General features: G+C 44.2%; 1 long non-coding RNA gene across 3 annotated transcripts in view; it reads left to right on the forward strand.

Moving 5' to 3' along the window:
• Positions 1-27938, forward strand: part of LOC137676639 (uncharacterized) — a 64764-nt gene that overhangs the window by 20750 nt on the left and 16076 nt on the right. Inside the window, exons 2-3 of one of the 3 annotated variants that reach the window (XR_011050109.1) lie at positions 22944-23110; positions 25301-25386. The exons of 1 other annotated variant lie outside the window; for it this stretch is intronic. This is a non-coding gene — a long non-coding RNA (uncharacterized lncRNA). The remainder of the gene's footprint in view (positions 1-22943; positions 23111-25300; positions 25387-27938) is intronic. One more of the 3 variants, XR_011050110.1, reaches the window with a different exon arrangement.

The raw sequence follows: 27938 nt of genomic DNA on the forward strand, positions 1-27938 counted from the left end.
GTGTGGGTGAGGGCACCCTCCTCAGTATTACTCCAAGAAAATAGTTATATCAATAATGCACTGATGAGAAGGCCTTCATTTTGAATAGTCATAGTGTTGCAGTAGTTTACTCTCAGGCAGTTTTTTTTTAGTTTGACACTTACTGAGCACTACAAAATACGTTCAAAGTTGTTTGTCTTAAGCAAATAGGTATAAGGAGTTGTTTGTCCACCCTTTCCCCAGTCACTTTAGACTCCTTAAGGTATTTTGAGTTGACAGACACACACTGGTACCAATGAAAAGATATTCCTTAAGAAAAAGAAAAAAAGAAAGAAAATCTCATTAAGTGGAGATTGCACCTAAAGGCCCAACAGTAATATAGAAATGCACAGAATACCAGGTTTAATCTGATTCTCAACTCATTGAGGTATCAGTGTGTTTGTAGAAGAGTGATTCGAATTCAGAAGAGGCCATGCTTTGGCCCTCTGCATGGATGGCAGTCAGCTCTGCAAGGCTGAACCTGCGTATGTGTGTGTCTCTGCTTTAAGTGTTTTTCTCACCTTAACTTTCCCATTCTCCTCTGCAAATAAGAGCATGCAGTGCTCTTTTCCGCTTTGTGTGATGAATCCAGCGTACAAACAGAAATCTTGAGCTTCACAGCTGCCTTTGTAAGATGATGCATTAAAGGGTAGACAAGAGGCAGCCATGAAGTTACACCTAGCCAGAGGGCAAAACCTACACTGGGCAGTGGGGAAAGTCAGCGGCGTTTCCAGGAGATGTCTGTGTTTAGCAGAAGTGGTACTGTGAATCTTAAATGTGTGTTTGAGAAGGAAAGCATCTACCGTGGGAACTGGAAGGGTTCTGCCTCGCTGGCTGTCAGGCCAGATGTTACAGGTCACTGTCAGAAAATTTGAGCTAATAAAAAGACTAGTGATATTTGAGATTTTTCTTGCTCTTTTCTTTAAACATTTTGTTTCTTAGAGGTCTGTCCAGGAATAGGAATGGAAGTGAATTCTTTCTCTGTGTTTGTTGTGTATGCCTTCTTTGCCCTTATTTCTTCACAGCTTTTTTTCCCTCTCCCTCTTCTTTCCTCCTGTCCTGGATCTGTCTCCAAAGTTGACGCTGTTTTGAGAGGGCTACACCAGATGCCCTCCAGAGGCCCCTTTCCACCCAACTTGTTTGATGGCTCTGTTATTCAGTGTCTTTATGGTTCTGAGATCAGAAATAGAGTGGGAACATGGGGAAGAATGCTGGGAGATGTGGAGATGGCCACAGAGCACCAGCCAAATGCTTTCATGCCTGTGCAGCAGTGGAGATAAAGTGAGAACTTTTCATTTAGGCACGATGTGTTGTAGAAGACAGTTTCCTGGCAGTGATGGGAAAGGAATATCCTACCTGAAATGACAGCTTTTTTTTTTCAAGTAGAGAGAGCGCCTGGGAACAGTGTGTGGAGAAATACCCCAAACATGAGCCGTATGGTGATTAAACTCATGCACATCCTGTGAGCTCTCAACAGATGAAGGAGGCCAGGCTGCAGTTAAGCACACTGAGAAATGACTACAAGGCTGTGAATCAGATACTGGTAAATTCTCCCCATTCCCCTATTCACCTGGGCTGGAAATATCACTGAGCTGTTTGTGAAGGCACCAGAGAAGACTTCTTACTCTGTAGGAATTGGGACGGCTTCTGTTTCCATAAAAGCAAATTGGGGTTAAAGCAACTGAGAACAAGAGAGCAGTTTAAATTATGAGTGAACAATAAGAGGGATCATCTCTGATCTGCCATATGAAAGATGGTAATGCAGTGGCCAGTCATAAAGAAATGGCCATCTTCTTACATGTTATTGGAAATTTGTCATAGGGACCTCAGGGGACTTGTAAAACAATAAGACTTCAACCTTACCAACACTAAAACATGCACTAAAATCCATATCGCGTGGAGTCCCTAGGAAAGCCCTTAGTAACGGATGGCAAAACAGATTACAATAAAATCCCTGCTATGGACACAGACTGCCGGTTACATTTCCATATCGAATGGTACCTTTCAAACAGCAACTTTATGGGTTGGAAAACACAGAAACCTCTTTATTCTATTTCATGTTGATAGTGTGATTAGTTGTGTATTAATCTCAAGTTGCTGACTACGTTCGCTTCAGAGAACAGCTATGGAGTATTTCAGTGGGAACAACCCTGACATCTGTGGAAATTTCCTTACTCCCATCTAGTGGTTAATTCAATGAAGAATTGTTACTGTATAGAAGGCTAATACTTTCTTCCTGATTGATACATACAGGGAGGTTTTCTGAGGCACCAACAAGAATTTTATTTCAAAGGCAATAATAAAAAATTCCATCCCTAGATCTGAAGAAACTGCTACACTTTATGAAATTTTATGGTAGTGGTCCAGAACATCACAGGCAAACTTTCCCCATTGCTAGGCCACTCTCCATCATCTTTGCTAAGTCATGGGCAACAGGAGAGGTGCCTGAGGACTGGAGGAAAGCGAATGTCACTCCAGTCTTCAAAAAGGGCAGGAAGGAGGACCCGGGTAACTATAGACCGGTCAGCCTCACCTCCATCCCCGGAAAGGTGATGGAGCAACTTGTTCTTGGTGCTGTCTCTAGGCACATCAAGGATAGGGGGATCATTAGGGGCAGTCAACATGGCTTCACCAACGGGAAGTCTTGCTCAACCAACTTGATAGCCTTTTATGAGGATGTTACCCGGTGGATAGATGATGGTAAAGCTGTGGATGTGGTCTATCTCGATTTCAGTAAAGCGTTTGACACGGTCTCCCACAGCATCCTCGCAGCTAAACTGAGGAAGTGTGGTCTGGATGATCGGGTAGTGAGGTGGATTGTGAACTGGCTGAAGGAAAGAAGCCAGAGAGTAGTGGTCAGCGGGACAGAGTCCAGTTGGAGGTCTGTGTCTAGCGGAGTTCCGCAAGGGTCGGTTCTGGGACCAGTTCTATTCAATATATTCATTAATGACTTGGATGAGGGAATAGAGTGCGCTGTCAGCAAGTTCGCTGATGACACAAAACTGGGAGGAGTGGCTGAGATGCCGGAAGGCTGCGCAGCCATTCAGAGAGACCTGGACAGGCTGGAGAGTTGGGCGGGGAGAAATTTAATGAAATATAACAAAGGCAAGTGTAGAGTCCTGCATCTGGGCAAGAACAACCCCATGTACCAGTACAAGTTGGGGACAGAGCTGTTGGAGAGCAGTGTAGGGGAAAGGGACCTGGGGGTCCTAGTGGACAACAGGATGACCATGAGCCAGCAGTGTGCCCTTGTGGCCAAGAAGGCCAATGGCATCCTGGGGTGTATTAGAAGGGGTGTGGTTAGCAGGTCGAGAGAGGTTCTCCTCCCCCTCTACTCTGCCCTGGTGAGGCCGCATCTGGAGTATTGTGTCCAGTTCTGGGCCCCTCAGTTCAAGAAGGACAGGGAACTGCTAGAGAGAGTCCAGCGCAGAGCCACGAAGATGATTAAGGGAGTGGAACATCTCCCTTCTGAGGAGAGGCTGAGGGAGCTGGGTCTCTTTAGCTTAGAGAAGAGGAGACTGAGGGGTGACCTCATTAATGTTTATAAATATGTAAAGGGCAAGTGTCAAGAGGATGGAGCCAGGCTCTTCTCAGTGACATCCCTTGACAGGACAAGGGGCAATGGGTGCAAGCTGGAGCACAGGAGGTTCCACTTAAATTTGAGGAAAAACTTCTTTACTGTAAGGGTGACTGAACACTGGAACAGGCTGCCCAGAGAGGTTGTGGAGTCTCCTTCTCTGGAGACATTCAAAACCCGCCTGGACGCGTTCCTGTGTGATATGGTCTAGGCAATCCTGCCCCGGCAGGGGGATTGGACTAGATGATCTTTCGAGGTCCCTTCCAATCCCTAACATTCTGTGATTCTGTGATTCTGTGATTCTGTGATTTTAGGTATGTAAACAGCTGGAAAACAGGATTTAATTCCGCTGACCCATAAGTAACCCCATCAAGCCCTTGCAGTCCTGGCGGGATGTGTGAGGATGTCTAGAATGCAAATCAATAGATTGCTGTTATATTCTGGCGTACAAATCGGCACTGAAAAAATAGGCAGAAGGGCTTATGAAAGGGAGAAACAGTTGGGTGGTGTACACTGGATTAGCTACCAGACTAGCTATCATGTTCCTACAGCTGGTGCTATCATCAGCTCTTCTTCCGCATCTCCTCGGCTGTGTCCAGAGGACACCGGTCATAGCTGAAACTGAGATGTGAAGGTCAGGCACCCAAAATCTGCATGTAAACCTGATGTCTTCCTATATTAAGCCTGGCAGGTGGTACTCTGTAGATGTCAACCCTCACGCTTTCCCTTCACATCTTCCCATGAAGCTGCTTTCAATTCATGCTGATATGTTAGTGGGGAAGTGGAAAAGAGAAAAATAAATCAACTTAGTTAAAAAAAAATAACAAGCACTTAAAAGATTACTCTGCATCTTAACCTGCAGCAAACTCACGGCACTGTAGTTGCAATCAGTTTTGCCTGCTCACTTGTAAGGGCACCTTCGAGACTGCAGAGTGCTCTCTACAAGTAGCTGAACTTTGCCTGCTCAGACCTGGGCTCCTCTGGTGGAAGACAGGGAGAAGGGAACAGTAATGTGAAGGTATAAATGTTAAAATGCTTAGCCCCTTGTCTTTGAGGTGGAAAATCCACAAAACCACCAGAGTTTATTTGCCCCTCTCCCTTTTTTGAGCATAGTGTCAGCAAGAGGTGCTTTGGATTATGACTGAATCTTGGCTTACATTTTGCATTCAAGGCTTCCTATGTGACATGGCAGGATCCCTGTCTTGAGCACTGCCCTGATGTTCCCCAAAGCACTGGAAACAGTTTTCACAAAAGTCAGAGCCCTTGGAGGTGGATGCAAACCACCCTGAAGCACGCTGTGGAACCTGAGAGAGAGCAAGCCTGTCTGCTTAGCTGTAGCAAGAGTTTGTTGTTCCAGTACAATTTATGGCCAGGCTGGTGAAAGAGGTTTGAAAGAGCACTGCTGCTAGGTACTTCTGCTAATGCTCAGAACTGGTTGAACTGAGATAGGGAATGATCATGTGTGATGTTATGCTGTAGCTCTGAGGCGGCAATAGCCTGTGATGTGTAGGAGGGACAAGCAGTGGGGGAAAAACTTCTTTACCTGGACCAGCTGTGCCAGAAGCAACACATCTGACTGTGACTATTAATTCTTCCAAGGGTGGCTAGGACCCTCTTAGGGAAATCAAGTTACTCTGACAGCAGCTTGTGCTGCATAAAAAGCTAGGACCTTCCTTTTTGCCTCGTCTGTTTAAAAAACCACTTATTTTATCTGTGTGTTCTTCCCTGTCCCCTTCCCTCTCTGGGAGTGCATTTCTGTAACTGGGTGGATATGAGGAGAAATCTCGTGTTGGCAAGAATGGCAGCTGCTGACATGGAGTCTTTTTGGAGGGACAGAATCTTATTTGTTGATTCCAAGTTTGTCCTTTCCAGGTACAAAACAAATCAATCTCATGCTGTGTAGCTGTTGAGGTGAGACACTTCAGTGTAATACATGAATGCAACTTTATGTATGAAAATGGCATACCTTGAAAATCAATTTCATGCCAAAATGGGGTGTTGATCATTTTTAGTTATTATATTTCTACTTAAGGCACTGAAGGGCAAACCACAGTATGTAATTTGGCAGACATCGGTCTACTGCATGTGCATATAGCCAGTTAATTATATATTGTAGTTTGCAATGTTAAATGTACTGTTCAGGTCATGTAAGTGCTGATAGCTTGTGTTACAGGCTGCAGGCTGGCATTTGTATTACAAGATTAAGATTAATCCACAAAATTAAGACAGATTCACAACTGTGGCAATTTGTTTTGAAATGATTTACGGAGAATGTATTATGTCATTTTCCTCAGTAATGATATTGTACCTCCTTTCTTTATACTGCATGAAACATTTTAGGACATGGGTGTGTGAAGGGGTTTATATCATTACTGTGTAGTATATCTTACACAAGAGTGAGAAAAGTATGCTGCGACCGATACGTTGGTGGTGGTCAGGCTGGGAAACCATCTTACACACAAAAAGAAAAGGAGCCACATTCTTGGTACTCTTGAGTAAGAGGACAGAACTGTGCATTTAACTCTTCATAGCCTTACTATCGAAAGCATAGCGAACGGTTGTTATACTTTAGATATGTGTGGGAAAAAAACTGCTGGAAAATATACATTTACCTCAACGCAAAGCAAACTCATCTTTAACTGTGTTGTTTGCATTTTGCAGCTGCAGTGAAAAATCTCTTATTTGGATGAAGGCTTTGCCTAAATGTGACCTAATTGATACCCGTATCTTCTTATGAACCTCCGTCTCTATTTAAGTGGGTATTTCACCTCATGAGAATGCAGGTATTGGACATAGTAATTAGGCTGAAAGTCTGAGAACGAGCCAAGACAGCGTGGGCATAGACATACCCAGTCAGCAGTAGAGTTTGCTTCTGCTCTGACAGGAGGTAAAGAATTCTTTATTTTCACTAAAAAGCCTGTTTTCATTTTTACCTTATGGATCTTTAATATCTTTTCTTAAGGGACACATTTCATCTTCACAGCCTTTACAGAGTCATCAGACCTAATTCTCTTTCTCTGATGACTTGCATTGCAAGTGCAAGTGCAAGTACAGTACAAGCATTAACTCATAAACCGTTGAAATAGAAACTGTGCAAACTGAAGGACAGCAGTGTCTCTGGTACAGTGGAGACAAGAGAAGGTTATCTGTTAGATCCCCCCATCTGCTGGAAGAGGAGTGTGGCTCAGTCCTGTGTTGCACAGGGCATTCATGGAGTATTTGCCTCCTGTGGCTGCAGCCCAGGCAGCTTCATAAGACCATGTAGTCCCTGGATTCCTACCTCCGTGATTCCTAACTCCACCCTTCAGTCCCATGCAGTAACCTTAGGTTTTTAACTCATTTAGTACACTTCAGATCACTGCAGGAAGCAAAAGCCATTCAAGGTGCAATTTTCTGAAACCCTGGCACATGATACCTGTTCATTGCCTTTCCAGCTTTACCTCTCTACTCCTTAAAAGGAGGTCAAAGTATATACTTTAGAGGTATATGCTGTCCGTCACTGCAGTGCCTTCTCTGTCTTGCCTGCAGGTATTCATCCTTTTACAATGCTAGAAACCTCAAACTAACGACTTTCAAACATTAATGTGAGAAACTCTAGAGACCTCCTTAGAATTAATGAAGTTCTCCAGGATGATCACAATGCAAGTTTCTATTTCAGTCTGTTCATATTCTCTCCAGTGAATTTTATTTGGTCCTGGTGACTTACCTTTGTATGATTATTGTTTGTACTTTCCCGAGCGTGAGGCTGTTTAGGAAATGTAGCTGCACTGTTAACGCCTGAAGGCATGGTTATGTGCAACAGCAGCATACCTGGTTGTGCTTCTCTGTTCCTCACCACTATGACCTCATTCCTACAGTGACTTTGTTCCTTTTAAGATTTGGGAAATTGTTTTTCTGTCTCTTTATTACTAGGTAACTTGATGGCCAGAGAGAATTGATGCGCATTTTTTCTGGGTAAATCAAAGCAAATACTGATTATAAAAGCCAGAGATCCCACAAAGCGTGAAACCCTCCTTCTCCTTTGCTTCTTGAATGTCATCTGCATGCTTAGTGCTGAGTTTCACACAAAGAGCAGTGCACTTAGGGAAGTTTTTGCTGATTTTTTCATGAATATTAGGACAGAAGATACTTTCAATGCAGACAAAGTTTTGATATACTTTACAATGAGCTTTACTGTAAAGTCACTGTCACGGTTTAAAGCTGGGCTGGCGATTAAACCTGCAGCAGACGCTCTCTGTTAACCCTCCCCCCCCACCCAAAGGGAAAGGGAAAGGGAAAAGGGAGAGAGACTTACGGGTTGGAAAGTTAAAACAGTTTTAATAAACCTATAATAATGAAAAAGAGTATAATAATAATATTGGAATAATCAAATATATACAAATATATATACAAAACCAAGATCGAGCTCCCCCGATGTCGGCAACGTCACCACCGGCACTGCAGGGCAGGCTCCGGGAAGGCCCAGGCTGGGCCTAGCGACGGTCGAGAGCTGGATTCAGGGATGCAGATCAGAATCGGGGGCAGCAGGAAAAACAGTCGGAGTCCTCCTTGGACACCAGCCATAGCAGAAAAAGCAAGAGCGAGCAAGAGGGGAGAGACCCTCGTGATCCCCCCGCTTTATACCGAGAATGACGTGTATGGGATGGAATACCCTCGTTGGTCAATTTTGGGTCACCTGCCCTGTCTGCTCCCCCCTGCAGCTGCGACCCCCCTTCGGCTTTTCACTTGTAAGCAGTGAGGAATTTAGCAGTGACCTTGGTTTCTCTAAGAATAAGTACAGCAAGAGCCTTACTGCACAACATCCCTACCGGTGCCTCAGCGATAACTACAAACTTCGAGCGTTATCAGTCCTGGAAGCAGACACTGTCTGCAAAAACATGCAGTTAGTTTCAGAAAGTGCAGTTATTTAGAGGAGACTTAGCTGAAAGTAAAAATCACTGAAAGGAAAATCGGCCTGGTTTAGGCCAAACCAGGACATTCCACCCCTTATTCCATACCATTCACGTCATACTCAGATCACCACTAACTTTTCATTTTAAAATATATACAGATAACATTAGTTTATGATTCATCTCTATACAAAAAAAAAAGTTCATCAAGTTCATTTAGTTCAGGATTGTGGGTTTCCATCTGGCTAGGAGTCTCTCAGGGCAGGAGACATGGTATGAGTTTTGTCACAGTTCATGCCCACGGGTTGCAGGTTAAAGATGTCAGTCTCGAGGAGGTTACTGGACGCCACTTGCAGCTAGTTCTGGTCTCGTCACCACTGTCTTAACCTGAAAGACACTTATGAACACTGTTAGTATTATGCAGCAATTAACATCATGCAGTTCAGAATTAAGTATTCTCACCCAAGATCAGATCACCTTCAGGGACACATCGGACTCCACCATCCTGCAGCATCACCCACCAAGTACATCCAGGTCCTTGAGCAAAAGCAATCCCATGAATGGGTTTACCTTTGCCTGTAGCAGGAAGAACCCAGACAGTTTTTCCCAACAGATTCCTTTCATGCACCACAGGGACTTTATCCCCTTCTACTGTATGTAAAAGATCTGACTGAGCAGGGCCAGCTCGGTTGATAGATCCTCTGGTGTTAACTAGCCAGGTAGCTTGTGCCAAATGCTTATCCCAGTTTTTAAAGGTTCCACCCCCCATTGCTTTTAGGGTAGTTTTTAACAGCCCATTATACCGTTCAATTTTCCCAGATGCTGGTGCATGATAGGGGATGTGATATACCCATTCGATGCCATGCTCTTTGGCCCAGTTATCTATGAGACTGTTTTTGAAATGAGTCCCATTGTCCGACTCAATTCTCTCTGGCGTGCCATGTCGCCACAAGATTTGCTTTTCAAGGCCCAGAATAGTGTTCCGGGCAGTGGCATGGGGCACAGAGTATGTTTCCAGCCATCCGGTGGTTGCCTCCACCATGGTAAGCACATAGCGTTTACCCTGGCGGGTTTGAGGGAGTGTGATATAGTCAATTTGCCAGGCCTCCCCATATTTATATTTCAACCACCGCCCCCCATACCACAAAGGTTTTAACCGTTTGGCTTGCTTAATTGTGGCGCATGTTTCACAATCATGGATAACCTGTGCAATAGAGTCCATAGTTAAGTCCACCCCTCGGTCACGAGCCCATCTGTATGTTGCATCTCTTCCTTGATGACCTGAAGTGTCATGAGCCCACCGAGCTAAAAATAGTTCACCTTTATGTTCCCAGTCCAAGTCTATTTGGAACACTTTAGCAGCCTGATCTGCTTGTTGGTTGTTTCGATGTTCCTCAGTTGCCCGACTTTTAGGTACGTGGGCATCTACATGACGTACCTTCACGACTAGTTTCTCTAGCCGAGTAGCAATATCTTGCCACAGTTCAGCAGCCCAAATAGGTTTACCTTTACGCTGCCAGTTGCTTCGCTTCCACTGCTTTAGCCACCCCCACAAGGCATTTGCCACCATCCATGAGTCAGTATAAAGATACAGCCTTGGCCACCTTTCTCGTTCAGCAATGTCTAAAGCCAGCTGGATGGCTTTTACCTCTGCGAATTGACTTGATTCACCTTGTCCTTCTGTGGCTTCTGTGATTCGTCGTATAGGACTCCATACAGCAGCTTTCCACTTCCGATGCTTTCCTACAAGACGGCAGGATCCATCGGTGAACAGGGCATACTGCTTCTCATCCTCTGGTAGTTCATTATATGGTGGGGCTTCTTCAGCACGTGTCACCTCCTTTTCTGGTGGCATTCCGAAGTCTTTGCCTTCTGGCCAGTCCATGATCACTTCTAAGATTCCTGGGCGATTAGGGTTTCCTATTCGAGCCCTCTGTGTAATTAATGCAATCCATTTACTCCATGTAGCATCAGTTGCATGATGGGTAGTGGGAACCTTACCCTTGAACATCCAGACTAGTACTGGTAATGGAGGTGCCAGGAGAAGTTGTGCTTCAGTACCAATTACCTCTGAAGCAGCTCTAACTCCTTCATATGCTGCCAGTATCTCTTTTTCAGTTGGGGTGTAATTGGCCTCGGAACCCTTGTATCCTCGACTCCAAAATCCTAGGGGTCGACCTCGAGTCTCCCCTGGCACTTTCTGCCAGAGGCTCCAGGTAGGACCATTGTCCCCAGCTGAGGTGTAGAGCACATTTTTAACATCTTGTCCCATACGGACTGGTCCAAGGGCTACTGCATGCACAATCTCTTGTTTAATCTGTTCAAAAGCCTGTCGTTGTTCAGGGCCCCACTGAAAATCATTCTTCTTTCTGGTCACCTGATAAAGAGGGCGTACAATCTGGCTGTAATCTGGAATATGCATTCTCCAGAAACCCACAACGCCTAAGAAGGCTTGTGTTTCCTTTTTGTTAGTAGGTGGGGACATAGCTGTTATTTTGTTGATCACCTCTATCGGGATCTGGCGACGCCCATCTTGCCATTTAATCCCTAAAAATTGGATCTCCCTGGCAGGTCCCTTGACCTTGCCTCTTTTTATGGCAAAACCAGCTTTCAGAAGAATTTGGATTATTTTCTCCCCTTTGTCAAAAACTTCTGCTGCTGTATCACCCCACACAATGATGTCATCAATGTATTGCAAATGTTCTGGAGCTCCACCCTTTTCTAGTGCAGTCTGGATCAGTCCATGGCAAATAGTAGGACTGTGTTTCCACCCCTGGGGCAGTCGATTCCAGGTGTACTGGATACCTCTCCAGGTAAAAGCAAACTGTGGCCTGCACTTTGGTGCCAAAGGAATAGAGAAAAATGCATTAGCAATGTCTATGGTGGCGTACCACTTGGCTGCCTTTGACTCCAGTTCGTATTGAAGTTCTAGCATGTCTGGCACAGCAGCACTCAGTGGTGGCATAACTTCATTTAGGCCACGATAGTCCACAGTTAATCTCCATTCTCCATCAGACTTTCGCACTGGCCATATAGGACTATTAAAGGGTGAGCGAGTCTTACTAATCACTCCTTGATTTTCTAATTGTCTAATCAGTTTATGAATGGGGATCAGGGAGTCTCGATTGGTGCGATATTGTCGTCGATGCACCGTGGTAGTAGCAATTGGCACCTGTTGTTCTTCAACCTTCAGCAACCCCACAACAGAAGGATCCTCTGAGAGGCCAGGCAAGGTAGACAGCTGTTTAATGTCCTCAGTCTCTACAGCTGCTACACCAAAGGCCCATCTATACCCTTTTGGGTCCTTAAAATACCCTCTCTTGAGGTAGTCTATGCCAAGGATGCACGGAGCATCTGGGCCAGTCACAATGGGGTGCTTTTTCCATTCATTTTTAGTTAGGCTCACTTCGGCCTCCAATACAGATAACACTTGAGATCCTCCTGTTACTCCTGAAATACTGATAGGTTCTGCCCCTTTATGATCCGATGGCATTAGGGTGCACTGTGCACCAGTGTCTACCAAGGCTCGATACCTTTGTGGTTTTGATGTGCCAGGCCATCGAATCCACACAGTCCAATAAACTCGGTTGTCCCTTTCCTCCACCTGGCTGGAGGCAGGGCCCCCCTAATCAAGAAATGGATTTGTGCTGCTCACAGGGACTGGACCTTCATTTCTCCTATTCACACTTTGGAAAAAGGAATTTGAGGCCCATCTACCCTGACTGGGGTCCTGCTCACTGGTAACTGGAGCAGCCATCCTCCTAGAAAAATTCTCTCTGGTATTTCTTTTAGCTTGCAACTCACGTACTCGTGCCTGTAGGGTACTGGTAGGTTGTCCATGCCATCTGTTCATGTCTTCCCCATAACCACGCAGGGCAAACCACAGGATACCTCGTGATGTGTTCCGTTTCCTTTGAGCTGGTCCTGTAGGAGGGCGTTTTCTCTTAACAGCTGCAACGCGTGCCTGAGTAGGTAGAGAGTCAAGTTTATTCTCGATCCTGGACAGTTTGTCTGACAGTTGTTTAAATGAGTCCTTGTTTTCCTTAGTCAGTTTTTCCACAGCCGAGACACGGGCCTGCAGTGGGGAAGAAATACTATCTTCATACTGTCGCATACAGTTAGCCATTTCATCCACACTAGGTCGTGCCATAGCATTTTCTCCCCAGACTAATATTGACAATGTATGGGTATATGTTGGTGGAGCACTCTTCACAACCTTCCGGAACATGGATCGGTTGCATTCCACTTCATCAGGATCTACAGGATCTACAATTTCCCGTGGGTGTCTATAAATGATCTCTTGCACAGCTAGTTGTCTAAGGTAGTTAATACCTTTTTCTATAGTGGTCCATTTGCTCAGGTGACTCATAACATCATCTTTATAGGGATACCTGCTCTTTACAGCTGACAAGAGTCGCCTCCAGAGACTGATAGTGTTTGACTTTCTTGCAAGCGCCTTATCAATACCACCATCTCTGGACAGGGATCCCAACTGTCTGGCTTCTCTGCCATCTAATTGCATGCTATCTGCCCCATTATCCCAGCATCGGAGCAACCAGGTAATAATTGGCTCACCATCATAACGGCTGAAATCTTTCCTTATATTTCTCAGGTCCTTCAGGGATAAGGAGTGGTAGGTTATCTCTACATCCGAGTCCTCCTCCTGTGATAGTTCTGCTTTAGAACGACCTTTCTTCTGTGATGGGTCTGCTTTAAAATGACGATCAAGGGAACCCCCATCTGTGTCAGGCCCTGACTCTGCCTGAGAAGGGCCCTCACCTGGGTCCTGTGATGGCTCTGCCTTAGAAGGCTCTGAGTCATCATCCTCCTCTTCACGAGCTGATTTCTTTCTGTATTTCTTCCTGGTTACAGGAGCAATTGGTACAGATTCGTTAGATGCTGGACTCTGAGTAGATGCAGTGGCTGTCGTGGGAGTGCTGAGACTCGTTAGAGTCTGAGTAGCTGCAGTGGCCATCTTGGGGGGTGTAGCAGCTGTGGTACAGGCTGCCGAGGTTTCAGTGGATTTAGTGGCTGTAGCGGCAGCACACGCTGTAGGATCTGAGGTGGCTGCACAACATCTACAACTGTCCCTGCACCGATATTTAATCTTATCCCACATCAGAAACACATTCAGGACAACCGAAAATAAAAACATGCCACCTAGACAGCACCATCCTAATTTCACAAAATCTAGAGGAATCAGCTTGGCAGAAAAGGAGAAGGTACTATTTCCCGAAGTAAAATTGGGAGTGTAATCATTAACATAATCAGCTAAAGGACGCCTGGAGCGTGCAGATGAAGTCGCTGCTACTGATTCGCGATTAAAACTGCCCATCATTGTGTTATAGAGATAAGAGATCGGAATAGTAACTGCCCAGTTTATCACAGCATAAATCAGTATCAAACCCCATACCAAAACAATACATTTCGACCAGCGCCCACTGCTAAACCGCATGTAAACATTCATAAGAAGCAAACAATAACACAGTGCCCACGGCAGGTAAGGCATCATTGCAATACTCAACTGTGAAAGAAACTCTATAAAAAGACGAGATAACACAGTACTCAAAAATGACATCAGCATCTTCCCTATCTGTTTTAATTTCCAACCCCTCGTAAATCTCAAAGGAAGAAATCTGATACTCTCTCAGCTGAGCTCTCCGGGTCTCCTCCCGCCAGAGCCGGGATTCGACTTATCAGAGGAACCTGTTGGAGCTTCTCTCGAGCCCCACGTTGGGCGCCAATAAATCTGTCACGGTTTAAAGCTGGGCTGGCGATTAAACCTGCAGCAGACGCTCTCTGTTAACCCTCCCCCCCCACCCAAAGGGAAAGGGAAAGGGAAAAGGGAGAGAGACTTACGGGTTGGAAAGTTAAAACAGTTTTAATAAACCTATAATAATGAAAAAGAGTATAATAATAATATTGGAATAATCAAATATATACAAATATATATACAAAACCAAGATCGAGCTCCCCCGATGTCGGCAACGTCACCACCGGCACTGCAGGGCAGGCTCCGGGAAGGCCCAGGCTGGGCCTAGCGACGGTCGAGAGCTGGATTCAGGGATGCAGATCAGAATCGGGGGCAGCAGGAAAACAGTCGGAGTCCTCCTTGGACACCAGCCATAGCAGAAAAAGCAAGAGCGAGCAAGAGGGGAGAGACCCTCGTGATCCCCCCGCTTTATACCGAGAATGACGTGTATGGGATGGAATACCCTCGTTGGTCAATTTTGGGTCACCTGCCCTGTCTGCTCCCCCCTGCAGCTGCGACCCCCCTTCGGCTTTTCACTTGTAAGCAGTGAGGAATTTAGCAGTGACCTTGGTTTCTCTAAGAATAAGTACAGCAAGAGCCTTACTGCACAACATCCCTACCGGTGCCTCAGCGATAACTACAAACTTCGAGCGTTATCAGTCCTGGAAGCAGACACTGTCTGCAAAAACATGCAGTTAGTTTCAGAAAGTGCAGTTATTTAGAGGAGACTTAGCTGAAAGTAAAAATCACTGAAAGGAAAATCGGCCTGGTTTAGGCCAAACCAGGACAGTCACATAAGCTCGCTTTTATGCATGGGAAAGATTGTAGCAGGTCTTCTTTCAGCCCCTGCAAATTAAGAACCTCATTTTGCACCCAGTCTTCCTTGTGCTCCTTCTGATCCCTCTGAGTAGTTTGATAAATTCTTAGCTTCAGAGACTCTTGTCTTGGAATCATTGCATGGGAACACAAAAGACACAGAGCTGGTTCAGTGTTGCCACTCTGCCAGTCATCACAAATCAGTGTGCAACTGTGCCCTTCTACTCTGGCCATAAAAAAACATGGGGAGGTGCTAGACAGCTCTTCTATCAGCTCATGTGGTCATTTTAAACAAAAGTGGCTAGTGTCTCCTTAACTGCTGCTGTGCCTCTTGCTTTGGAGTTACTCCTTTATCTGCAGACTTTACAGATAAAGACTGCTACAGAGTAGGTGACCTTGACAAACCTAGAGGTATCACTTTTAAGTCAGGATTGAGACACGTTGGCAAGACTTGTAGCAAAGACAGCGTGGCCTTGTAGCTATCAGCTGTGGCTACAGGCATTTGGACATACTCTCCAGCTGCATGAATATGAAATCCTCTTTTTAAAATTGTTGGACTGCTATTGACGTAGAGTGGTTTGGAAGCACAACTTCTGATGTCTTTGTCTTTGTCCTACCCACATCAGTAAATAAACCTCCCCACAACAGCACTCCACCTGCCCCTTGCACTTTCTCTCACTCATGCTCATGTTCCTGGTGGGACTACAGACTCCTCCGGGGGACCTCTCTGAGCTCCTCTGGGGGGAGCTTGTTAGAGTCAATCACAAGTGACATTCGCTGCCTGATCCATTCTGTTTCCTTGCACAATGACTTGGAGTGCATTGTGTTAAAAGCTGAAAGGAAGCTGGACAGAAGCAGAGGGAAGTTGGAATTAAGAGGATTATGAAGTTCACTGACTTTCTGAAATGAAATTGGCAGGTTGGTATGTTTTCTGACATAATCACAACACCATACTTAGAAATCACACAGCAGGCTTTCAGAAGTTCCATATTAGCCATTTTCTTAGGTCTAATTTTAACTGTCCAATCTATCATGCCCTGCATGCCTTTGGAAAGTGCAGCCATTGTAATGGTGACTGTGGTACCAGTGAGGTCTTGAGCAGTGACTTTGTGTAGGATGTATTAGTGCAGTTCAGATCCTTAAGGATGGGGTAAACCTTCTGGAAGGCAGAGTGTACACACAATACATGGATAGCAAGAGGCACTAAGAGTACTCCATATCATTCACTTTATAGACTAGTGGCCTTGCCTACTCCCTTCCTGAGCAGAAGGATACTCAGAGAATTATTGTAGGTCTGAGTCATGCTATGAGCTCCATCACTGACTCGTTGTTTGACCCTGGGCAGGTCATACAGCTCATCGCCAAGTTTTGGGACATGTGCCTATCTATAATAATTTCCTGGCCATGAATGTGGGTAAGTTTGAATGATATCATTGATTCTTCTCCACTAAGGGCTAGTTGAACCTGAGAGGCCTCCTGTTTTCTACATGCTAAAAGCAAATACTTAACTTGTGAATACCACAGAACAGCAAAGGCATGTTCAGGCATTGGAGTCCTTAATCTGTCTGCTCACCCAACAGTAAAAAAAGGATAATAACAGTATTACACCTTAGAAATGTGTTGCTAGGATGATGGGGAAGAAGGCCGTTACAGTTAACTTCGTGTGCATAAATATATAAGAATGCCATATGCAACCTACATAATAATTTATCTCCTATCCCCCATTTCATGTACTGGCTGCTACCAGGAGTTCTGGATTAATTTGCCTGGAGGGGAATTCTCTTCCTAAATTCACAGTGGTTTATGCTATTACTGAATGAAGGCATTTGAAGAACAAAGTGGCCAAACTTGCTGATGAAAAGACTACTGCAGGTAGCTCGAGACAGTTGGGCAACATGACAGTAAATTACATTCATTGTTGATGGCTGCGAAGGAATACAAATCGGATGGAACAAATTAATCTCTTTATATACATCAATGGCTTCTGAATTAGTTGTCACCTCCCAGAGAAAAAATAAGCTATGGGTTGCATTGTGGAAGCTCAATGAAGATGTCTGTTCAATTTGCAGCATCAGTCAGAAATTAATAAGCTGCTGAACAGCTTTAAACTGAGGCTAGGGAACACCACAGCAGCAATGTTCTGCACTACATATTTCTGAATGGGGCCCTGCTGCTATGAGTACAGCTCTGTTTTAGACCCCTCTTATTGCCCTCCTAAAAACCAGAAAAGTCAAACTCCTGAGCCGAAATCAGAGAGACATCATAGAATCATAGAATCATCTGGGTTGGAAGGGACTTTTAAAGGTCATCTAGTCCAACCGCCCTGCAATGAGCAGGGACGTCTTCAACTAGATCAGGTCACTCAGAGCCCTGTCCAATCTGACCTTGAATGTTTCCAGGGATGGGGCATCTACCATCTCTGTGGGTAACCTGGTCCAGTGTTTCACCACTCTCATAATAAAAAATTTCTTCCTTATATCCAGTCTGAATCTACCCTCTTTTATTTTAAAACCATTACCCCTTGCCCTGTCCCTACAGGCCCTATAAAAATGTTTGTTGCCATCTTTCTATAGGCACCCTTTAAGCATTGAAAGGCCACAACAAGGTGTTCCTGGAGCCTTCTCTTGTCCAGGCTGAACAACCCCAACTCTCTCAGCCTTTCCTCATAGGAGAGGTGTTCCAGCCCTCTGGTCGTTTTTGTGGCCCTTCTCTGGACCCACTCGAACAGGTCCATGTCTTTCCTGTGCTGAGGACTCCAGAGTTGGGCATAGTACTGCAAGTAGGGTCTCACCAGAGTGGAGCAGAGGGACAGAATCACCTCCCTCAACGTGCTGGCCACCCTTCTTTTGATACAACCTAGGACATGATTGGCCTTCTGGGCTGCGAGCGCACATTGCTGGCTCATGTCCAGCTTTTCATCCACCAGTACCCCCAAGTCCTTCTCCACAGGGCTGCTCTCAAACCCTTCATCCCCAAGCCTGTATTGATACCAGGGATTGCCCCAACCCAGGTGCAGGATCTTGCACTTAGCTTTATTGAACCTCATGAGGTACACATGGGCCTACTTCTTGATCTTGTCCAGGTCCCTCTGGATGGCACTCTGTCCCTCAGGCATGTCAGCCACAACACTCAGCTTGGTGTCTTCTGCAAAATTGCTGAGGTTGTGCTCGATCCCACTGTCTATGTCATTGATGAAGATATTAAACAGTACTGGTCCCAGTACGGACCCCTGAAGGACACCACTCATCACTGATCTCCATCTGGACATTGAGCCACTGACCATCTGGATGTGACCATCCAAGCATTTCCTCATCCACCAAACAGTCTATCCACCAAATCCGTTCCTCTCCAATTTAGAGAGAAGGATGATGTGCAGGACCATGTCACAGGCCTTAGGAAGTCCAGATGTATGACATCTGTAGCTGGGGGGTAGTCACTCCATCATTGAAGGCCACTAGGTTAGTCAGGCAGAACTTGCTCTTGGTGAAGCCGTGCTGACTGTCTCAAATCACCTCCCTGTCCGCCATGTGCCTTAGCATAGCTTCTAGGAGGATCTGTTCCATGATCTTCCTAGGCACAGAGGTGAGGCTGACAGGTTGGTAGTTCCCAGGGTCCTCCTTTCTACCCTTTTCAAAAATAGGTGCAATGTTTTAGTTTTTCCAGTCATGAGGGACTTCATCCGACTGCCATGACTTTTCAAATGTTATGGAGAGTGGCTTGGCAACCACATCAGACAATTCCCTCAGGACTCTGGGATGCATGTTGCCAGGTCCAATAGACATTATATTCAGGTTTCTCATGCGGTCTCAAACATGATCTTCTCTTACAGTGGGAGGGACTTTGTTCTTCCAGTCCCTGTCTTGCAGTCCACCACTTGAGAGGTGTGGGAAAGAGAGTTTGCCAGTGAAGACTGAGGCAAAAATGTTGTTGAGTACCTCAGCTTTCTCCTCGTCCATTGTTACCATTTTGCCAGTCATATTCATCAGAGGAGAACTTTCTTTGACCTTCCTTTTTTGGCTGACATAGCTGTAGAAACCCTTCTTATTATTCTTTTCATCCCTTGCCAAGGTCATCTCCATCCATGCCTTGGCCTTCCTGACACCATCCCTACAAAACCAGGCAGTATACCTATACTCTTCCCAGGATACCTGTCCCTGCTTCCACTGCCTGTGCATTTCTTTCTTGCCGTTTAGGTTGACCAGCAGGTCTCTATTCATCCATGCCAGTCTCTTGTCTTCCTTTCTGATTTCTTACACCTGCAGGTCGAGAGCTCTTGTGCTCTATGGGAAACGTCCTTAAAGATCTGCCAGCTCAGTTATGCTCCCCTGTCCCTGAGGGCAGTTTCCCAGCGGGTCCTAATGCATTCCAGGAGTCTCTTGGATTGCCTACAGATAGCCATACTGCTTTTCCAGCAGATTTTGGGGTGGTTGAAGTCCCCCAGCAGGACAGAGCCTGTGAGCACAATGCCTTCTGTAGCTGGAATAAAAAGGCTTTGTCAATAGGCTCCCCTTGATCAGGCAGCCTGTAGTAGACACCAGATTCCAGGACAAGCAACAAAAATTAGCAAAATTATTAGATGGCATCCAAGGAAAAGTTGTGCAGGGGCCATTTTTTCACAACTGGTGTAGGAATGACCTGTATAGCTTCAGTCTGTAACCAGCTTTGGAGTGACACCACCTCCCCTGTGACCAAGAGTGGAAAAAACAGACTCATGGCTGAGGCGGTCAGGCATGCCCAAATCCAGCGTCATCAGCTACGAGAGATGAACTTGGCCTGGGGTATAATATCTGAGAAACGAGGCGTCAAAGACAATATATATATTATTTTTTTTAACTATTACAGCCCTTTCTATTATGTCTTTCTAAAAAGCTTTTTATAAGTGCTTGCTTTTATCTGTTTGCATTTATGTTTTATTGTTCTTGTTTTATGGAAACATGTTGATCATTGTTTAGGTGAAGAAGTAACTTGTTCCTCATAATAGTACATATAACCACATATTTTTTGTAGCATTATGTTTCTTTTCCTCTGAAGCAGCATTCTTTGGTTCTTACAGGACATAGGATGCTAGTGAGAGCCATTTTGACAATTCTTACGTTCGTATGGTTCTATGAATTACAGTTTAGTTACAGTCTTTCTGGGAAGCCTATGGACTTTGATATGGGATGTTTTCATCCTGCTCTCAATCTTCAATTATTTTTTGTCTGTCAATCAAAAAGAATAGATGAACATGATTTTTTTTTTTCCAGCTTCATTTTATTTAAGCACGGAGAATATAAGGTATAAGGTAAGAAATAATAAGAAACCTAAAGGTTAAAGGTTGAAGTATTCCCACACTGGATTAAAGATTACAACATAATGCCAGTACAACGGCAGGCTAAGAAGGGGGAAAGTTAATGGACTGTGAAATTAAATTACACATTTAGAGACTGCGCAATCTATTGCTGACAGCTATTGATTGCAGAAATAATTGTCCCTTTTTAAAGGTGTTGCTTTACTTTGTGCTCAACTGATCAGCTCCCTGGAAGGGGTCATTTAAGGGCGTCAGCACATGAGTCACTTTTTTAAGCTATAGAAGATACTAAGAAGTATAACAAGTTAAGACAGTTGGTTTTCATGGATTTTTAGTTAACACAGTTGGGGAAGAACGGAAGCTTTGCTAGCAGATATAGTTTGAGAAGGTTATGTTAACAAGCATTAAATTTCATGTCAATGAAATGAATACTCTCAAATCCATGGGATTTTAGGATCTTCATTCAGCCTTCTTTAGTGAGAAGCTTGCAGTGTTTTTCATAAAATCTTAGAAATGGTGGTGGAAAGAGACCTCTGAAGGTCCACAGTATAGCTTCCTGCTCAAAGTGGGACTGCTGCCAGCATGATGTCTGTGTCTTTGTCTAGCCAAGCCTTCAAAACCCCCAAGGATGAGACCTCACAGCATCTCTGTGCAATATATTTCAGAGCTGTACTGCTTTCTACTACCCTTTTTTTTCTGGAAGGACTGAACAGAATCAGTATGACCCATTTATAAAGTGTGGTCTTTGTCTGCAATTTATTTTCTTCTTTTGCTTATATATATAGATTCAATTTCTCACCTTATATATCTATGTGTCCAGTTCATTTGCTTCCCTTTAGATATGATTCCTGTTGCTTGAGCCTGCATTACTCTCACCTGAGGCACCAGTACTTTTTAGCAAGACTTTTGGGTTCATGGATGACACAGAAATCGGACACCCAGTACTGGTGGTAGCTGGATTGTGACCCTCACATTTATGTCTTTGGTTTGTAGAAAATGCAGAAATAAAAAATACAAAAGCACTGCCCCATATAAAGTTCAACAGTGATGCTGACTCACACTTCACAGGCAGAAAGACCTGCAGTAAACTTGCTTTTTTCTTTCACTGATTTTTCAAGTTCCTCTTGAGCAAGCCATAAAGATTTGCCCTCGTGCTCTGAATTGCTCCGACCACTAGGAGAGCCCATGAAGATGCCTGTGGTATATGGTGGTTGTAGGGAAATTTCTAGGAGTGCTCCCCTGAGTTGGTCTTGTTAAGCAGGGTTTGCCCCATCCAAAGGAGATTGTGTTTCAGCAGCTCGTAAGTCCCCTGATGTTCAGGAACTTGCTGGAAGTCAGAGCCACCTGCATGCACTTGTTGCAGAGACGTCAGTGGCACCAGCCACAAGCCTCCAGCTGATGCTGTGCTACTGGGACCGTGTAGGTGCATCCTCTATTGATGCATCCACCACCATCCTCTATTGATGCATCCCACTTGCTTGGGGCAGATGGGGAAGTTGCTCCCTCCTCTCTGAATTAGTGGCTCACTAAATCACTGTTCATAAAGACACCGCCCCTCTTGTTTTCCCCTTTTCTTTGTTCTCCTCCTTGGCTGTTGGCAGAGCTACATTCAGGTAAATAATCCTCTTCCCCTGCGTTTCTGCTGTGTTGGCAAAGTGAGCCAGAGGGAAGAAGCAGATCCACACTCTGCAGAGCTGCAGTGCTGCTCATTCCTCCCTGCTCCTGGGAGGATGCATCTGGGCAGTGATACAGAAGCCCAACCATTTTCTCCTTTTTGCTTTGCCTTCCCGTCAGACCTCTTACAAAAGTGCTTATATAGCCCCTCGAGCCAACAAGATGGATTTTTCCCTTTCACCTCCTCAATTATCATGTTTCTTCCTGATCCCTCGAAGTCCCTTGCTGTGACTGCATCATTTAACTGGGACATCGCCATGGCCTTTTCAATGTACAAAACCGGGTAATTGACATAGGGTGGAAACCAGCAATGCAGGTAATACACCAGCTCTTCTGAGCTCTCCTTGTCCCTGCCTGAGGAAAATAATCCTGCAGCTGTGTCAGGCAGGGTGGAGGCGGATGAAGGATGTGTGGGTGAGCCCCTAAAATGACTCCAGAAATACAGAGGGGGAATGGCTGGGGGTGGGGGGAAAGTGCAGCAGCTGTATTTACTCTAGCTTGCCTTCGGTATTAGTTTTATGACTGGAAATTACAGGGTAATACTGCTGTGAGGAAGAGCCGCCTGAAAAGCGAAGTGGGGCTCTTTTCAAAAACAGCTAGCAGCAGGGGATGCTCATTGCTCTGCGCCTCTGTGTGTTTGTTCTGAAGAGAAATTAGACATGCTGAACCTCTCAGACTGAGGGATGCAGTTGCATTTTTTAATAATGATAATTTTACACAGTAAAACACACATATGCTTATATATTTAAAAAGATATATTTATATATATATATATATATAAAACATGCATTTAAAGCTTTGCTTCTGCTCTCAAGAGCATCCCCACATCAGAGTGACAGTGACGTGGAAAGGCATGTAAGGGCTGGAGGGCAAAATTACCTGCAATTAAGTTGTGTTAACAGTGCTGTCACCTCTCCTTTCCTCCAGCTCCCTCATTAGATTTTTATAGCTTTTCTGCTTGAGAAGTCAACCATGGTTTTACCTCCTGGTGGATGAAGACTCTGGAGAGATATGACAAGTTCAGCTCCCAGGGAGGAGACTGCAGGGCTTCTCACAGGAGTGAGATTTCTCTCCTCCCCAGGAAACCACATCTGGTATATTGTTATATTGTTATATACTGATATGTTGATATATTGGTACATTCCTACTGTATTCTGTGTCTGGAGTGGCTGTGCCCTTGCTCCCCCTGAAAGCATCTGTGCCCAGCCTTGTCTGTGTGTGCCTTTTCTGCAGTCTGCAGGCTGGCTCAGGGCTGCCTCTGCTGTGTTTCACTGCCTGATAAAATTTGCCCTCGTGAGGTACCTAGGATGCAAAATTGCATGGATTCAGGCTGGCACAGACCAATTGGAAGATGACAGCATTTCATCCACCACAGCTAACGATAGCTTTACATTGACCTGTCTTTGGGAAGACTGGAAGAGTAATGTGTGCGATGCAGAAAAGAAGTTGGCAGACAGACTTCTTAGTAGGTTTCTAAATTTCCATATTTAAAAACATGTCTATCAGAAGTTAAAAAGGGAGGGCCCTTTCAAATATTTAAAGGGGCATTGAGTCCAAAAAACCTGTTGCAAATTTTGCTCCACCTGATAAAATATTGTCCTTCCTAGCATTTTTGAATCCATATCTGTGGAATGAAATGATAATTTCCTGAATAAATCTTCTCTTCTCTCTGCATTTTCTCAGATATGGTATAGGAAGGTAAGCCCAAACATAAACCAGTCTGAGTTATTTAAATATTTCTCCAACATCCTTTCAAAGATCCTATGGAGAGGTCTGCAGATTCAGCTGTATGCTGCTGTCCTTATTACAAGTATCATCTCAAGAAATACTAGTATTGTAACTATGGCAGAACTGGTATTGACTTCAGTGGCAAAGACCTGGACGAATACTGTCTCAGCAACCAGCTCTTTTTTGAGATTTACTTACTACATGACACTTGTTTACACCAGACAAAGCATCTAGCGGTTTCTGAAAATCTCTCTTCACTCGTTTCCATCTTTAAATATCTGATAAATGGCACAAGTTTCAGAAATCACTTTAAAAATAAGGATATTTTGAGAGTAGGGACATGTCTTCATTCTTATTTTACAGGCAGAAAGATGAGATGTATCAGACAGGTGAACTGACCTCCCTAAAGCTATCTGGTAAGCAGTAGCAGATTTGGGACTCATCTAATGCCCTGTTGCCATACAACATTTTATATTTTTGTTCAAGCTTCCATAAGGAAGGCTGATAAAATCATTACCCATCTTACTAAACCTTGGTCTCCCCTCTGTTGGACAGAATTGTTCTTTGGAAAATAGTATGGATGATGAAAGCTCGGTAAGGGAACAAAGGAGAGGCAGTAACAAGAAACACAAGCAAAAGAAAGTCAAGAATGTAAATAATTCTGAGTAGGAAAGAAAGAGCTTAATGCAAAATTTAAGGAGAACTGTTTGTTTTCCTCCTTAATTTACCAAAGGAGACTGGATGTTACACAAAGAACAAGTCCTCAGTGAAGTTAGGTGGTTTGTTTTGGCATGTGTTGATATGTTTGCTTTTAATTTTCTTGCAACGTAAAGATTTTTTTTTTTCCCCAGCAATAACTTGTCTTATATTGAGAATTGAACAGCAGGGCACGGTCTCAGCGTAAGCCATCTCCTCATAGTAAATTGCAAACTTGGCTCCCTAGGACTCTGGGCAGGACTAGGTAGGATGGTGTGCCTAAGACAAGTGTGAAATAGAATAGCTTGCAACTTTCCATGGATTCCTCTTCTTATGAGAAGCAATTTCATTCTGGGACAAAGGCTGTCAAGAGGAAAATGAACACAAAAAATAAACACTGTGTCAAAGTTAAGCACTCAGTAATGTCAGAGTACTCTCAAACTGCAGCGATCCTGATACTCTTCTAATTTGTTTTATGTCATCGGATTTTTAGTGATTTTTTTTTTTTAGTGTCATTAACCCTGACTTATAGCACTAGGGTAGGGATAGGGAATGGCAGTATCAGTTTGTAGTATCAGGCTGCTCACTGCATTCTCATCCGTAATTATGTTTTTAGAAGCAAGTTAAAGTTTCCTATTATATCCACAGCAAGATCTATTTAAGAGATAGCAATTGCACGTCCCAAGACAATTTATACCACTGAAGAGTGAATCAGCTTAGAAAAAAAGGTAGAGAAGATGTATATCTTTCCTCATCCCTCACAGCTCCCCCAGAGACTATTTTTCACGTTCCAGCAATGCAGAGAGCTTGATTGCTTTTTCTGTTTCCCCGTAACAAAATTCGTTGCTTTTTTTCACCAGCATGAAGTTGAGATATGGTGCCCTGGAGCCTGAAGTTCCACCTGCCTTGCAGAAACACAGTGGAGCTCATCTTACCTGTTTTCCAGGTAAAATCCTCACTGGTTCCAGTAGAATTCAGGGGCAGAGTAGCAGCAGATGAAGCAGAAAGTGGGGTGAGTTTGTGTTTGTGTGCGTGGATTAGCCATCACACAGCATGGAAGTTTGTCCTTTGATAGCTCATGCTGATAGAGGAACAGGTGGAGAGGGTGCCCCAATTTCCCTTACACCATCTGATAAATCTACATTGGAAAGGCTGTTCCCAATGAACTTGAAACTAAGATTTTTTCCCCAAACCTCAAAACACAAACTTATTGCTGGAAAAAAATACTTTTACTGCTACTCTGATGATTTTCTTCAGGTTTCTTTTTACTGGAGAAACAAATTCAGAAAATTAATATTATCTGCTGTCTTTCTCCCATTTCCTCTGTCATCATTCTTCTTTCCTAAATTTGCCTATCACTGGCACCTTTTATTATCTGGGAAAGTGTAAATGCTTAAAACTTTTGGGGAGTCAAGTCTTTAATGAAATTTTAGTTTGAAAATATTTTATTGAAACTGTCAGTGTAATTTCTACCTTATCTTGTAGAAGTAATTCTTTTCAGCTTGTTTTGTCTGGAAAATATCACTACATAACCCCTATAGCCTAGGAGTCTGGAATTTTCCGGAGTAGAATTTCTTCTTCAGGTTTTCTATCTCGTAGTGCACTAACATTCAGTATGTGACTTATGAGTCCAGGACAATTTTTATCTTATCTTATGTAAATCTGTAGAGATTAAGAGGTCCTAGGTAGAGCAGTTTCTGGCAAAGGGATGCTCCTGCTGCTAGGAAAATTCATCTGACCTGTATTCTTCTGGGTTACTCCTGATTTCTGTCCACCTACCAGGAAGGAGAGCCCCTCCTTTGGTGACAAGGGTTGCCTAAACAGCGACGTCCACCTCTGCCCACCCCAGAGTACGCAGGGTCGGAAAACACCTGTGCGCACAGCCTGACTGTAGCCCACAGTCGCACTCGTGGCTGGAGGTGTCAGGGTCCTGGCAGCCCTGCACAAGCCTCCTTGGCTCCTGCAGATGTGAAGTGGGTTTCAGTGCTGCACTGTGGGAGAGCTGGGTATGTGGCCTGTGGCTGGACTATACTGTTTGCTCAGTATGAGCATCATAGGATCAGCCAGGAAGGCTTTCGCTCTTTTGCTGTCCTTAATATTCAAAAGAAAACTGATGATTAGCCAATCCTTTTTTTGATGTTCACTTGTGGGACACATATCAGCTCATAACAGGGACCTTCTGCATGTGCTTTTATCCCTTGGCTGATGCTCCAGGGATACTGATCTGAATCTGTCTACATATAAAAGCAGGAAGGGAAGAGAGAGAGTCCCTAGCTCCCATCACAGATGGCTGATAATTAGTGTACTGCTTCTGTCTTCTTCACAACACAGCAAAGACAGTTTTCTAGTGACAATGTGATGACTTCAAGCTGTTTTGCACCTCAGTAATGCTCTTGGAAAAACATATAAATACTCTCTACCTCTGAACACTTGGAAGTTTATTTTCACTTGTTGACACTGGGTCAAATACCACATGTCCCTCAGATTTATTAAATAAGAAATTATGTCTGAGTGGGAACTGCAGGCTTATGGGAATGCAGAAATATGGGGAAAAACCTTTCAGACATGACAATTATAATAGTTCTTGAAAGGAAATGTACGTTCAATTAAAAGGCATAGATGGCTAACCATCATCCCATTCCAGTTTCTGGCTTAATCCCTGGTTTTAGCACAGGTCTCCACTCTTGGTAGGGAATCTTGTTCTGCCATAGTGTCTCCTCATTCAGCTGGTTCAGCCCAGTGGCTCCAGATGTATGCTGTCTGTCCCAGCACACCCCTCCCGAGCACAGCAGTGCTACGCACAGGCACTGCAGGGTGTGCCATCTCCTAATGAATAAACTGTGTGTTTGCCAGTTGTCAATTCTCTTTTTTTCCTTCTCCACTGTCTCAGAAGTTCCCAGACAAATGAAAATCCGCAAACATTCTATGGTTCACAAAATTTTGTTGATAACACTCTAATTTTCCAAGAAGGCAGGACATAGGGCCCCATTCCATGGAGCTCTGTTTTCCTTTGCAAGGCCAATCTCAATAATGTCCTTCATACACCTCTTCCGTACACCTCCCCCCATGTTAGAAATGGCATATCTTAATTATTTTTCTGCTTCGCATTCTTAATTATGTTTCTGCTGAAGGGAGATGGGGAGCTTCCATCTCCAACATCTCTGATGGATGATGAGATTAAGGCCAGATCCTGTTGGATGTCTATAACAGTCTAGGACTTTTACCACTTCTTAAACCAGCATCTCACTGTTGGGAAATACTTCTCACTGGTTGCTGCAGTTCAGTTAGTTAGAGAAGTTAAACAAAATAATGCAACTACTAAGTTGAAAACACTGTTAACATCGCCTTCAGTATGCCTAAGAATTATCCAGATGTTACCACAACTCTAAATAAAATCTGAAGTTTGCTGTGATAGCTTAATTTTAGTTAAGTGTCTGTGGGATAGATTCTGACATTATTTCTATTGGGAAATCAACTAATGCCAAGGGAGATTAAAAG

This window comes from Nyctibius grandis, chromosome Z (genome assembly GCF_013368605.1).
Source record: "Nyctibius grandis isolate bNycGra1 chromosome Z, bNycGra1.pri, whole genome shotgun sequence".
Taxonomy (NCBI): Eukaryota; Metazoa; Chordata; class Aves; order Nyctibiiformes; family Nyctibiidae; genus Nyctibius; species Nyctibius grandis.